This window comes from Scyliorhinus torazame, chromosome 17 (genome assembly GCF_047496885.1).
Source record: "Scyliorhinus torazame isolate Kashiwa2021f chromosome 17, sScyTor2.1, whole genome shotgun sequence".
NCBI classification, from domain to species: Eukaryota; Metazoa; Chordata; class Chondrichthyes; order Carcharhiniformes; family Scyliorhinidae; genus Scyliorhinus; species Scyliorhinus torazame.
Window position 1 is genome coordinate 186,518,224 of NC_092723.1, and position 12,782 is coordinate 186,531,005.

The window sequence follows — 12,782 nt, forward strand, 5'->3', positions numbered from 1 at the left end:
TTGAGCAGGGGGTTGAGGAGGGGGTTGAGGAGGGGGTTGAGGAGAGGGGTTGATGAGGGGGGTTGAGGAGGGGTTTTAGGAGGTGGATTGAGGAGGGGGGTTGAGGAGGGGGTTGAGGAGGGGTTTGAGGAGGAGGGGTTGAGGAGAGGGGATTGGGAAGGGAGGTTGAGGAGAGGGGGTTGAGGAGGGGGGTTGGGACGGGGAGTTGAGGAGGGGGTTGAGGAGGTGGATTGAGGAGTGGGGTTGAGGAGGGGTTTGAGGAGGGGGGTTGAGGAGGGTGGTTGAGGAGGGATTTGAGGAGGGGGGTTGAGGCGGTGGGTTGAGGAGGGTGGGCTGGAGAGGGGGGTTGTGTAGGGCATTGAGGAGGGGGTGAAGAGGGGGGTTGAGGAGGGGGTTGAGGAGGGTTGAGGAGGGGTTGAGGAGGGGGGCTGATGAGAGGGGTTGAGGAGAGGGGTTGAGGAGAGGGTATTGGGAAGGGAGGTTGAGGACGGGGTTTGAGGAGAGGGTTTGAGAAGGGGGTTGAGGAGGGGGGTTGAGGAGAGGGGTTGAGGAAAGGGGGTTGGGAAGGGGGGTTGAGGAGTGGGGGTTGGGAAGGGGGGTTGAGGAGGGGGTTGAGGAGGGGGGGTTGAGGAGAGGGGTTGAGGAGGGGGGTTGAGGAGCAGGGGTTGGGAAGGGGCTTGAGCAGGGGGTTGAGGAGGTGGTTGAGGAGGGGGGGTTGAGGAGAGGGGTTGATGAGGGGGGTTGAGGAGGGGTTGGAGGAGGTGGATTGAGGAGGGGGGTTGAGGAGGGGGGTTGAGGAGGGGTTTGAGGAGGAGGGGTTGAGGAGGGGTTTGAGGAGAGGGGTGGAGGAGTGGTTTGAGGAGGGGGTTTGGAGGAGGGGATTGAGGAGGGGGTTGAGGAGGAAGTTGAGGAGGGGGGTTGATGATGGAGGTTGAGGAGAGGGGTTGGGAAGGGGGTGTTGAGGAGGGGGGTTGAGGAGGGGGGCTGGGAATGGGGGTTGAGGAGGGGGGTTGAGGAGGGGGGTTGAAGAGAGGGGGTTGAGGAGGGGAGTTGAGGAGGGCAGTTGAGGAGGGAGGTTGAGGAGTGGGCTGAGGAGGTGGGTTGAGGAGGGGGGTTGAGGAGGTGGGCTGGAGAGGGGGATTGAGTAGGGCGTTGAGGGGGGTTGGGGCGGGGGTTGAAGAGGGGGGTTGTGGAGGGGGGTTGTGGAGGGGGGTTGAGGAGGGGGGTTGAGGAGGGGGTTGAGGGGGGGTTGAAGAGGGGGGGTTGACGAGGGGTTTGAGGAAGGGGTTGAGGAGGGGGGTTTGACTAGGGGTTTGAGGATGGGGGGTTGAGGAGGGGTGTTGAGGAGGGGTTTGAGGAGGTGGTGTTGATGAGGGGTTTGAGGAGGGGGTTGAGGAGAGGTTTGAGGAGAGGTTTGAGGAGGGGGGGTTGAGGATGGTGGTTGAGGAGGGGTTTGAGGAGGGGGGTTGAGGAGGTGGGTTGAGGAGGTGGATTGAGATGAGGAGTTGAGGAGGTGGGCTGGAGAGGGGGGTTGAGTAGGGCATTGAGGGGGGTTGGGGAGGGGTTTGAGGGGGGGGTTGGGGAGGGGGTTGAGGGGGGTTTGAGGAGGGGGTTGAGGGGGGTTGAGGAGGGGGGCTGAGGAGGGGTTTGAGGAGGACCTTTGCTCTGACCTTCTGTTTAATCTCCACAGGTGTTTATCAGGAAATTCCTGATTTTTATTTCAAATTTCCAGCATCTTCAGTATTTTTTTCTTTCAGAGGGTCGGCGCAGACTCGATGGGCTGAACAGCCTCCTTCTGCACGATAGGGATTGTGTGAATTTGTTTTTAGAAATCTTGATTAAAGGGTCACAGGTGCAGGAAGAAATTCTGCTTCTCTTCCAAAAGTCTCCGTGAGATCTAGTCCATCAACCCCGGACCAGAGAGGACTTTGTTCATTGTGCCTTCAAAGCCAAGGGCGGCTCTGAGCAATTCAGCATTCTCGCATGAGCGGGAAAAACCGAGATCAATTAAATGTTGAGGTTCCTCGGGTGAAGATCGCGAGTTGATTTTTACAAGTTCTATCTGAGGGTTCAAAAAACCAGAAATAGAATTGGAGCAAAGAGCGACCATCACTATTTATTTAGAATGTTGCAGGAAATTAAGAAAACAAGACAGGGACGAAAGACAGAGACAATTAAACTAAATGACAAGTCCCCAATTATTTATACAATTCATGGACGGACGCTCAGGGGCAACAGAGAGTCTGGTGAATATGTGACCTCTGTGTCGTCCAAATTAAAACACTTGATTTTGTTTAATGGAAGTGTTTACTTTAACAAAATAGTCATCCTCCGACAGAATCTTTCTGGACACTGGCTACTTGCACGATTAGTTACGTGTCAGAGGACTCACTGTTGTCAGCCCAGATCGTATGACTGCTCAACTTAGTCCAGAAGTGCATTTCAAACACATTCATTAACCATTTGGTGTGAATTCCTTCATCGCTGGGTGTTTATCTGGGCAGGACTGTGCTGGGGACCCATCTAGCCACCGCATCAAAGGTCTGAAGTTTGATTGGAGGTGGTGAGTGAGGTGAGGTCAGAGGGCGTATGGCCTAATGAAGACAAGGGGGGCCAATGTGGAAAGAGGGCTGTGCGAGGTGGGGTGAAGGGGGTACAGCGAGGGCTCACGATGGAGGGCGAGGGGCAAGGAGGTAGGTGAGGAAGACGAGCAATGGAAGGCAGAGGGAAGACCAAGGGGAACTGGACCAAAGAACAAAGAACAAAGAAAAGTACAGCACAGGAACTGGCCCTTCGACCCTCCAAGCCCGTGCCGACCATGCTGCCCGTCTAAACTAAAATCTTCTGCACTTCCGGAGTCTGTATCCCTCTATTCCCATCCATTCATGTGTTTGTCAAGATGCCCCTTAAAGGCTCCTCAAGGTGAGTTGAGGAGGTGGGATAAAGGGGATCGATGAAGACTCCAGATGTGGTGGGTAGAGGTCCAAGTGGGACAATGGGCATCTGGCAGGTGATGGGCATGGGGGAAGGGCTGTCGAATCGAGAAACAGATTTCCTGTTGAGATAATTGGCATCTTTCTCTTTACAAATCCTTTGCTAACAAACTCAAGCTTACCTTAAAGGCCGTGAACTCCAATTCCCAATGAAGCTTGGACTTCCCGCTCACGTGCAGGCTGGGAACATGCTGCACGTGCACAGTTCGGTATCTTCAAATTCTTCAGGCCCAGGACGTGTCCTGTCCACCTGCACATGGGGGGGAAAAGAAAGGTGCAAAACTCCAGGTCAGGTACGTGACCCAGCGAGAGGGACAAGGGAGGCGGGGGGGAGGGGGGGGGGGAACACAGTGAAAGGTCCCAAATCAGCCATGGGGACGGGGCTAAGGGACAGGGCCCAGTTGAGTGCAGAAAAGCAGAAACAGTCTCCAATTAAAGACAGATCAGCAGCGAGCAGACTTTAAGTGAAAGAGGATCAAGAGAAACACCGAAGATCGAGAAAACAGCCAAAGATGAGAGATCCGTGGGCCCTTGGGCAAAGGTACCCCTTCGGAGCAGTGGTGTCCTCCATGGCAGGGCTGAGGAGCTGAAATTGTACTTCTCAGTTTCTGCACCCCTAGCCAAGCTGTTCCAGTACAGCTACAACACTGACATCTACCCGGCAATGTGGAAAATTGCCCAGGTGTGTCCTGTACACAGGAAACAATCCAATTCAGCCAATTACTGCCCCATCACTCTACTCTCCATCATCAGCAAAGTGATGGAAGGAGTCATTAACAGTGCTATCAAGCGGCACTTACTCAGCAATAACCTGCTCACGGACGCTCAGTTTGGGTTCCGCCAGGGTCACTCAGCTCCTGACCTCATTACAGCCTCGGTTCAAACATGGACAAAGAGCTGAATGCCAGAGGTGAGGTGAGAGTGACTGCCCTCGACATCAAGAGCTGGGGCTGGTTTAGCACAGGGCTAAATCGCTGGCTTTTAAAGCAGACCAAGGCAGGCCAGCAGCACGGTTCAATTCCCGTTCCAGCCTCCCCGAACAGGCGCCGGAATGTGGCGACTAGGGGCTTTTCATTTGAAGCCTACTTGTGACAATAAGCGATTTTCATTTTCATTTCAAGGCAGCATTTGACCGAGTGTGGCATCAAGGAGCCCGAGCTAAACTGGAGTCCATGGGAATCAGGGGGGAAAGCCATACCTGGCACAAGGAAAGATGGGTGTGATTGTTGCAGGCCAGTCATCTCAGTTCAGCAGTTCCTCAGGGTCGTGTCCTAGGCCCAAGCGTCTTCAGCCGCTTCATCAACGACCTCCCTTGCATCATAAGGTCAGAAGTGGGGATGTTTGCGGGTGACTGCATAATGTTCAGCACCATTCACGACGCCTCAGATAATGAAGCAGTCCATGTCCAAATGCAGCAAGACCTGGACAATGGATTGGACTGGATTGTTCAGGTTTGGGTTGGCAAATGGCAAACAACATTCATGCCACACAAGTGCCAGGCAGTGACCATCTCCAATAAGAGAGAATCAAATCATCACCCTTGACATCCAATGGCATTACCATCGCTGAATCCCCACAATCAACATCCTGGGGGTTATCATTGACCAGAAACTGATCTGGACCCAGCCACATTAATACCGTGGCTACCAGAGCAGGTTAGAGGCTGGGAATCCTACGACGGGTAACTCACTTTCTGACCCCCCAAAGCCTGTCCACCATCCACAAGGCACAAGTCAGGAATGTGAGGAATACTCTCCACTTGCCTGGATGAGTGCAAAACAGCCCACGTTCACAAACATTCACCCCCTCCACCACTGATGCACAGTGGCAGCCGTGCGTACCATCCACAAGATGCACTGCAGGAACTCACCTTGACTCCTCAGGCAGCACCTTCCAAACCCACGACCACCACCATCTAGAAGGACAAGAGCAGCAGATACCTGGGAACCCCACCACCTGGAGGTTCCCCTTCAAGTCACTCACCACCCTGACTTGGAAATATATCGCCGCTCCTTCACTGTCGCTGGGTCAACATCCTGGAACTCCATCCCTGACAGCACAGTGGGTTTACCGACACCTCAAGGACAGCAGCGGTTCAAGAAGGCAGCTCACCACCACCTGCTGAAGGGCAATTAGGGATGGACAATAAATGCTGGCCTAACCAGCGAAGCGCACATCCCGTAAAAATGAATGTTTAAAAGTTGATGCCTGAGTGTCCTCAGACATCCAGAGGAAAGGAATATTAGAAAGTGAAAGGACCATTGGAAAGTGAGATTGACGCCCAACGTGGTGAGCTGTGGTTGAAGCTGTCCAGGCCGGAGGGCCTGTTGGGGGCTATTTCAAGGCAAGGTCTGTGAACATGGAAAACATGTGAGAAAGACAAAGGGCGAGATCTACACCAGCGGAATATTCTGTTCCCACACGGATTTTCTGCCGATGAGGAGAGCTGTCACTGGGATTTCCCGGTGACCAGTAGCGGGATTGGTAAACCCCGCTGGCGGGCCACCCCCGCTGCGGGTTGGTTAGTGAATCCAGCCCAAAGTTACAGTGAGGTTAGTTGTCTCACGGTGTTAACTTCTGGGACGGCGGCTGAGAAATCCCTAAAATCCATTTGGTCACAAGCGTGATTTGTTGTGCAGTGTGGTGTGTTTGACCACAGTAACCTTGTTAATTTACACGTATCTCTTACTTACCCTGAATGTCAGAGTAGACGGTACATATTGTAAATTGTTTTCTCTATCTGAACCTGTCCTGCAAAGTTTATTTTTTGTTTGTTGAAAACCGATGGAATCTTGTGCTTTATTCACTCAGTAAACCTCTTGAATCTCAAACTTTGTCTACTTCAAACTAAATGTTGTTGGCCTCTAACCGGATCTTGCCCCACAACCCAGGTCTGGCCAAGGAGCATAACACTTTATTAATTCATATTTGGGACTGTGCTTGCTTTCCAATTATTTTTTTTTACATCGCTATAAGGTGCCTTTAATATATGTTCAAAGTGCCAGCAAAATGCATGTTGCTAGTTTCTTTGTCATCTCTGGAAGGAGGGACACTCTGCCAGTGAAGATAGGGCACCACAGCCTCTGGTTGTGGACAGGCTGAATATTCACGACCAAATATTGTGACTTTCAGCGATCAATTTCCTGCTGCTTTACTGTGGCATGAGCCCAGAATAAAGGAGAGAGTTCTTGTTGCGCTAGATAGGCCATTGCATTAGCTTTGCAATTTGAAATGATTCTGTAAAATGAACATACCTGGGGGACCTTACACTTTTTTTGCACGTTTTAGTTTGTGCTTCGTATCACTGATGCGGAATATCTTGCGTCCTATTGTCAGTCGATTTGGACCAAACCTTTGACCGAAGGGTCCACGAGTCGGGCCATTGCCAGGTTGTCTCCCTTTTCATCCTTGTTAGGTCTCAATGGGACACTTGGACAAAAGCAAATTACTGCGGATGCTGGAGTCTGAAACCAAAGAGAAAATGCTGGAAAATCTCAGCAGCTCTGGCAGCTTCTGTAGGGAGAGAAAAGAGCTAACGTTTCGAGTCCAATGACTCAGCTCAGTTCAGCTTTGACAAAGAGTCGTTGGACTCGAAACGTTCGCTCTTTTCTCTCCCTCCAGATGCTGCCAGACTTGCTGAGATTTTCCAGCATTTTCCCTTTCGTCAATGGGACAAATGGCAGTTGAGATTTAGGGGCTTTTCACAGTAACTTCATTGCAGTGTTAATGTCAGCCTACTTGTGACAACAATAAAGATTATTATTATTATCTGGAATACCATCTGACGTCTCTTGAGGGGCCCAAATCTTTAGCGAAGCAAAATTATTCAGTCCAGAGGGAATTCATTCTCCACCAGAATTAGAATGACTCCAGTAGAGGTCAAAGGGCGGGATTCTCCATCGGCGGGATCCTGCGTTTCGCCAACGGCGCACTCACGCCCGCGGATTTGCCAACGGCGTGGGGCTGCCCATAATGGGAAACCCCATTGGTTGGCTGGTGGGATGGAGAATTCCGCTGCTGGCGGGGGAGGGCAGCGCCGGAATACAGGTGCTGCGGGATGAAGAATCCCACCTGAGCTGGATTCCCGTCACCCCGACCAGCGGCCGGCGGCGGGGTAGAGAATCCAGTTTGACTTGGAAATCGGGACTGGCGCCGGTTTGCCGCTTCTCCGGGCACCGGAAAGCGGTGTCACCGGGGAGCACCCCGGGTCGCCTGGAGCCATTGCCAGAGGCCCGCTCTGACATCCTCCTCCCGACTGGACGAAGTTCCGACGGCATGGAACTAATCTGGTCCAGCCGGTCGGGATACTCACTTGGCAGCTGCGGACTCAGTCCGCGGTGGCCTGGTCAGGGGCGGGCAGATCAGAGGCCAGGGGGGGCCTTATAGGCGGCCGGGGAATGTTCGTGCGGGGGTTGAGGGTCGGGCGCGTGGCCAATCAGGGGTTCTCCTTTGTGGGCCTACGCAGTGGTCCAAGTCCGCCATGGAGCACAGCGCAACCGCTGCAGGCCGCCACCGTGCGCATGGGCGGCCTCTGACCCGGACGTGCGGGGGCCCGTATCTGCAGCAAAAGTTGCGAGATTCACTCCGGGCTCCTGCTAGCCCCCTGCAGGGCTGCGAATCCGTGTCCCTTTGATTCAGGATTTTCAGGAGTAAAACTCCAACGTTTTGACGCTGGCGTGGGGAAACAAAAACCGAGAATCCAGCCCAATTTGTCTTAAAGCTTGGTTCTGACATATAAGGGCAGATCCACTTGACTCAGGGTCTTAATGCATCCCTGATGACCTTTTCCAACTGTGCAGTTGACTGTAACATTGGGTGAAGTTGGTCAGGGCATGGGAAAGTGGGACTCTGAGAATTTGCTGGCCCCTGGGTGGAAATTCCCATGGTTCCACATCGTTGGCCAGCGATTTTCCATTCTAGGACACATGGCCAGTTTTCTGATAAAGTGATCACTCTCTGCGTGGCTCCACTAATGGTGCACGGCTTCGGAGAGTTCCGGACCGTTTCCCTGTCACCTTTTATTTATGTGTCAAATTCTGGGTGGAAAATGTGTTGGAAAAGCCGAAGTATTCGATTGTAGCCTTCAGGGGAAAGGTGGACGATTATTCCCTGGAAAGGAAAAGCAACCTCAAGAATACAATTATACTCAAAATCTTTCATTTAGATTGCGTGTGAAGTCGTCAGGCTAATAACCATCACAACCCTCAAATACTATCAATATTTATGCAGCTAAGTGATTTTCCTAAGAGTATTAGGTCAGATTTTGCTTTGTGCTATAATTGCACCCTGTCGTTCATGACCCCACAACTGAAGAAGGAGTCTGAGGAAGTCCAGCAGAACCTTATCACAAACACAAGTGACAGATTTTGCCCCAGGATATCATTCTGATGTGATTCAGTTGTTAAATTTAGCGCTAATTAATCCTGATTGTTTACATGTTAATTAGCCTGCTCTCCACGTCGGAGCGAGCTCGGGCATATTTTCCCTTGCTGTTGAAGGTGACTTTTTATAGCTCTGTGATACAGCTATCAAGTAGCTGTGCGTACAAAGTATCCTAAATAACTTAAAGCAGGCTTGTCATCTCCCAAAATAGTACCAAGAATCTGCTGTTCTGTCTGTTCATCCCTGCAGCTCAGTGGAAGAAATGTGAAAGGTTATTTATATGTCCACACAGGACACTAAAAAGATCAATTTATATATTTATTGCAGGTATTTAGAATATTGAAGCTTACTCACCTGATCTTGGATAAAGGTAAATAATAAGTGAATAGTATACATTTCAAGAAACAAAATTAATGTATGAAAAATCAATTTGATGCCTCTTTACAATGATTTCATTCTTGTATCAGTCAATCTCGCTGCTGTATGTTAATACCTGTTTTTATTCAGATCCTTGTGTGATATTTGTTCTTTATTAGTAATTATAGGGGGTAATTTTAACCTAACTTAGCCCATGAAGAAAATAAGATCACCCTTCAGGTGACATGGAACGGAAGCTTCAATATCTCATCGATATCAAGCCCTCCCAGGACCCTCCATCCCTTCCCGTCCCTCGGTCCCAAACCTTTCTAATCCCAGCATTTGCCAAGTATTCACTATACCCTCTGGCATCCCCCCCTCTGAGGCTGAATAGTCTGTACTCAGCAAAGGACTCAGATTCACACCCTTCCACCCCCACCTCACTGGATTTTGGGCTCGACACGATGCTGAACTCTTCTCCGCTACCTTCGCCTCCGGGCTCACTTCTTCGGGCAGGAGTCCTCCAGCCGTTCAACAGATCCTTTTACCCTCCACCAGCATTCTCCCTCCGCCTGGACCCCACCCTCCGGCTGCTCACCTACTCTTGATCTTTTCATTCAGAACTGTCGGCACGACATCGACCGTCTCAATTTCTCTGCTCCTCTAATCTGCCGCCTCGGTCCAACTCTGACTTTATCAATAACAGGCCACAAAGGATGGGGCTGTTGTTGTCTGGCGTACTGACCTCTACCTCACAGACGCTGAATACCAACTCTCAGACACTTGCCCCAACCTCCCCTGGACCATGACCCCACCACCGAGCACCAAGCCATTGTTTCCAGGACTGTCGCTGACCTCACCTCCTCTGGAGATCTGCCCTCCACAGATTCCAGCCTCAATCTCCCAACACCGGACAACCCGCTTCCACCTCCTCCCCAAAATCCACAAACAGGACTGTCGTCTGTAAGCCCATCGTGTCAGCCTGTTCCTGCCCCACTGAACTCATTCCTTCCTATCTTGACTCCATACTTTCTCCTCTTGTCAGGTTGCTTCCCACCTACACTTGTGATTCCTCTGATGTCCTAACTCATATCAACACCTTCCAGTTCCCACTCCTTTTCACAGTAACTTCATTGAAGCCTACGTGTGACAATAAGCGATTATTATTATATTATTGTTCCAGTCCCAATCCTGCCCAATCCCACAACTCTTCTCGGTACACCGATGACTGTTTCGGTGCTACTTCCTGCTCCCATCAGGACCTGGAAAATGTATTAATTTTGCTTCCAATTTCCACCCCTCCAACACCTTCACAGGTCCATCCCGACCCTTCCCATCCTTGGCCTTTCCATTTCAAATTCTGGGGATAGACTGTCCACTCGTACCCATTACAAACCCACCGGCTCCCACAGCTCCCTCGACTATAGCTCTTCGCACCCAACATCCTGTACGGACTCCATCCCATTCTCCCAGTTCCTTCACTTCCGTCACATCTGTTCCGATGTTTCTACTTTCCAAAATGGTGCGGCTGACGTGTCGTCATTCTTCATTAATCTTAGTCTCCCACCCACAGGGCTCTCAACCGACCCATCTCCCACACCTCTGCTCTCACTCCCCCTCCCCTCTCTCCCAGAGCCAGGATAGGCTCCCCCTTGTCCTCACTTTTCACCCCACCAGCCTCCACATTCAAAGAATCATCCTCTGCCAGTACCGTCAACTCCAGCATGATCCACCACCAAACATATAGATACATACACAGAAAATGGAAGCAGGAGGAGTCCATTCGGCCCTTCGAGCCTGCTCCGCCATTCATTATGGTCATTTCTGATCATCAAGTTCAATACCCTGATCCCGCCTCCCCCACATATCCCTTGATTCCTTTAGCCCCAAGAGCTATATCTAATTCATCTTTCCCTCACTCCCCCTGTCAGCATTCCACAGGGACTATTGCCTCCAGAAAGCCCTGGTCCACACCCCACCACCCCAACACCTCACCCTCTTCCCACGGCACATTCCCATGCAATCTCAGAAGGTGTAACACCTGTCCCTTTACCGCCTCCCTGCTCATTATCTCAGGCCCGAAATACTCTTTTCAGGTGAGGTAGTGCTTCACGTGCACCTTCTTCAACCTGGTCTGTTGCATTCACTGCTCCCAGTGTGGTCTCTACGCTGCAGAGACTAAACGCAGACTGGGTGACCGCTTTGCAGAACACCTCCGCCCCGTCCGCAAGCAGGACCCAGATCTTCCTGTCGCTGCCATTTCAACTCACCGTCCTGCTCTCACACCCACATGTCCGTCCTTGGCCTGCTTCAATGTTCCAGTGGAGCCCAGTGCAAACTGGAGGAACAACACCTCATGGATCATAGATCATAGAATTTACAGTGCAGAAGCAGGCCATTCACCCATCGGGTCTGCACCGGCCCTTGGAAAGAGCACCCTACCTAAGGCCTGACCCCCACCCTATCGCTGTAACCCAGTAACCACAGCCAATCCAACCTTTTCGGACACTCAGGGCAATTGCATGATCAATCCACCTAACCTGCACATTTTTGGACTGTGGGAGGAAACCGGAGCACCCGGAGGAAACCCACGCAGACACGGGGAGAAGGTGCAGATTCCGCACAGACAGTGACCCAAGCCGGAATCGAACCTGGGACCCTGGAGCTGTGAAGCAACTGTGCTGCCCTATCATGGTGGATCGTTCTTCCCCAATAGCTGTAAAGTGCTCCGATGAGATAAATGTGTACCTTTCAGAGGGAAGCAAGTACCAAGGGAGGTATGTGAGGCTGGTCTGATTGCCCCATGGGCGTCCCGCATCCACCGTCACTCCTGTGTTTGAGTTTGGGCCACATTTTCCCACAACGGTTAACAGGAGGTGGGATTCACAAGGACGGCCATTGGGTCACACGCTGCAAAGTGACGTCATCATTGGCTCCAAAGGCCACATCAGGAGTCATTCAGACTTGGTGTAAGAGTGTAAATGAGGGATAGTGAGTGGGCAGCAGGTTTTTACGTCTCTCCCAGTTTTTATTTCCATCACAGTCAACCAACAAGGGAGTAGGATTTGATCGAAGGGAAGGAAAAGGTTCCAATAAATCCTGAGATGGGTTTTGCCCTCTGACATCATCATTTCTATGTCCATGAAGGCTCCTCGCACTCTTCACTGCGTCATCCCCTCCTCATTCGTCTTTTCGGGATCCTTAAGGGGGAGGGGGAGCAGCCCCAAGTCGTGGTCTACATAGGTACCAAAGACATAGGTAGGAAAAGGGATAGGGATGTAAGGCAGGAATTCAGGGAGCTAGGGTGGAAACTTAGATCTAGGACAAACAGAGTTATTATCTCTGGGTTGTTACCCGTGCCACGTGATAGCGAGACGAGGAATAGGGAGAGAGAGCAGTTGAACACATAGCTACAGGGATGGTGCAGGAGGGAGGGTTTCAGATTCCTGGATAATTGGGGCTCATTCTGGGGTCGGTGAGACCTCTACAAACGGGATGGTCTACACCTGGACCAGAGGGGTACCAATATCCTGGGGGGGGAATTTGCTAATGCTCTTCGGGATGGTTTAAACTAGTTCAGCAGGGGCTTGGGAACCTGAATTGTAGCTCCAGTATACAGGAAGTTGAGAGTAGTGAGGTCATGAGTAAGGTATCAAAGTTGCAGGAGTGTACCGGCAGGCAGGAAGGTGGTTTAAAGTGTGTCTACTTCAATGCCAGGAGCATCCGGAATAAGGTGGGTGAACTTGCGGCATGGGTTGGTACCTGGGACTTCGATGTTGTGGCCATCTCGGAGACATGGATAGAGCAGGGACAGGAATGGTTGTTGCAGGTGCCGGGGTTTAGATATTTCAGTAAGCTCAGGGAAGGTGGTAAAAGAGGGGGAGGGGTGGCATTGTTAGGCAAGGACAGTATTACGGTGGCAGAAAGAACATTTGATGAGGACTTGTCTACTGAGGTAGTATGGGCTGAGGTTAGAAACAGGAAAGGAGAGGTCACCCTGTTAGGGGTTTTCTATAGGCCTCCGAAAAGTTCCAGAGATGTAGAGGAAAG

General features: G+C 51.4%; 1 long non-coding RNA gene across 2 annotated transcripts in view; it reads left to right on the forward strand.

Annotated features, from left to right (window-relative positions):
• The window catches only part of LOC140393606 (uncharacterized), a 185,380-nt gene that overhangs the window by 25,915 nt on the left and 146,683 nt on the right, over window positions 1-12,782 (forward strand). For both annotated transcript variants that reach the window (XR_011935692.1, XR_011935693.1), the window contains exon 2: window positions 8,703-8,745. This is a non-coding gene — a long non-coding RNA (uncharacterized lncRNA). The remainder of the gene's footprint in view (window positions 1-8,702; window positions 8,746-12,782) is intronic.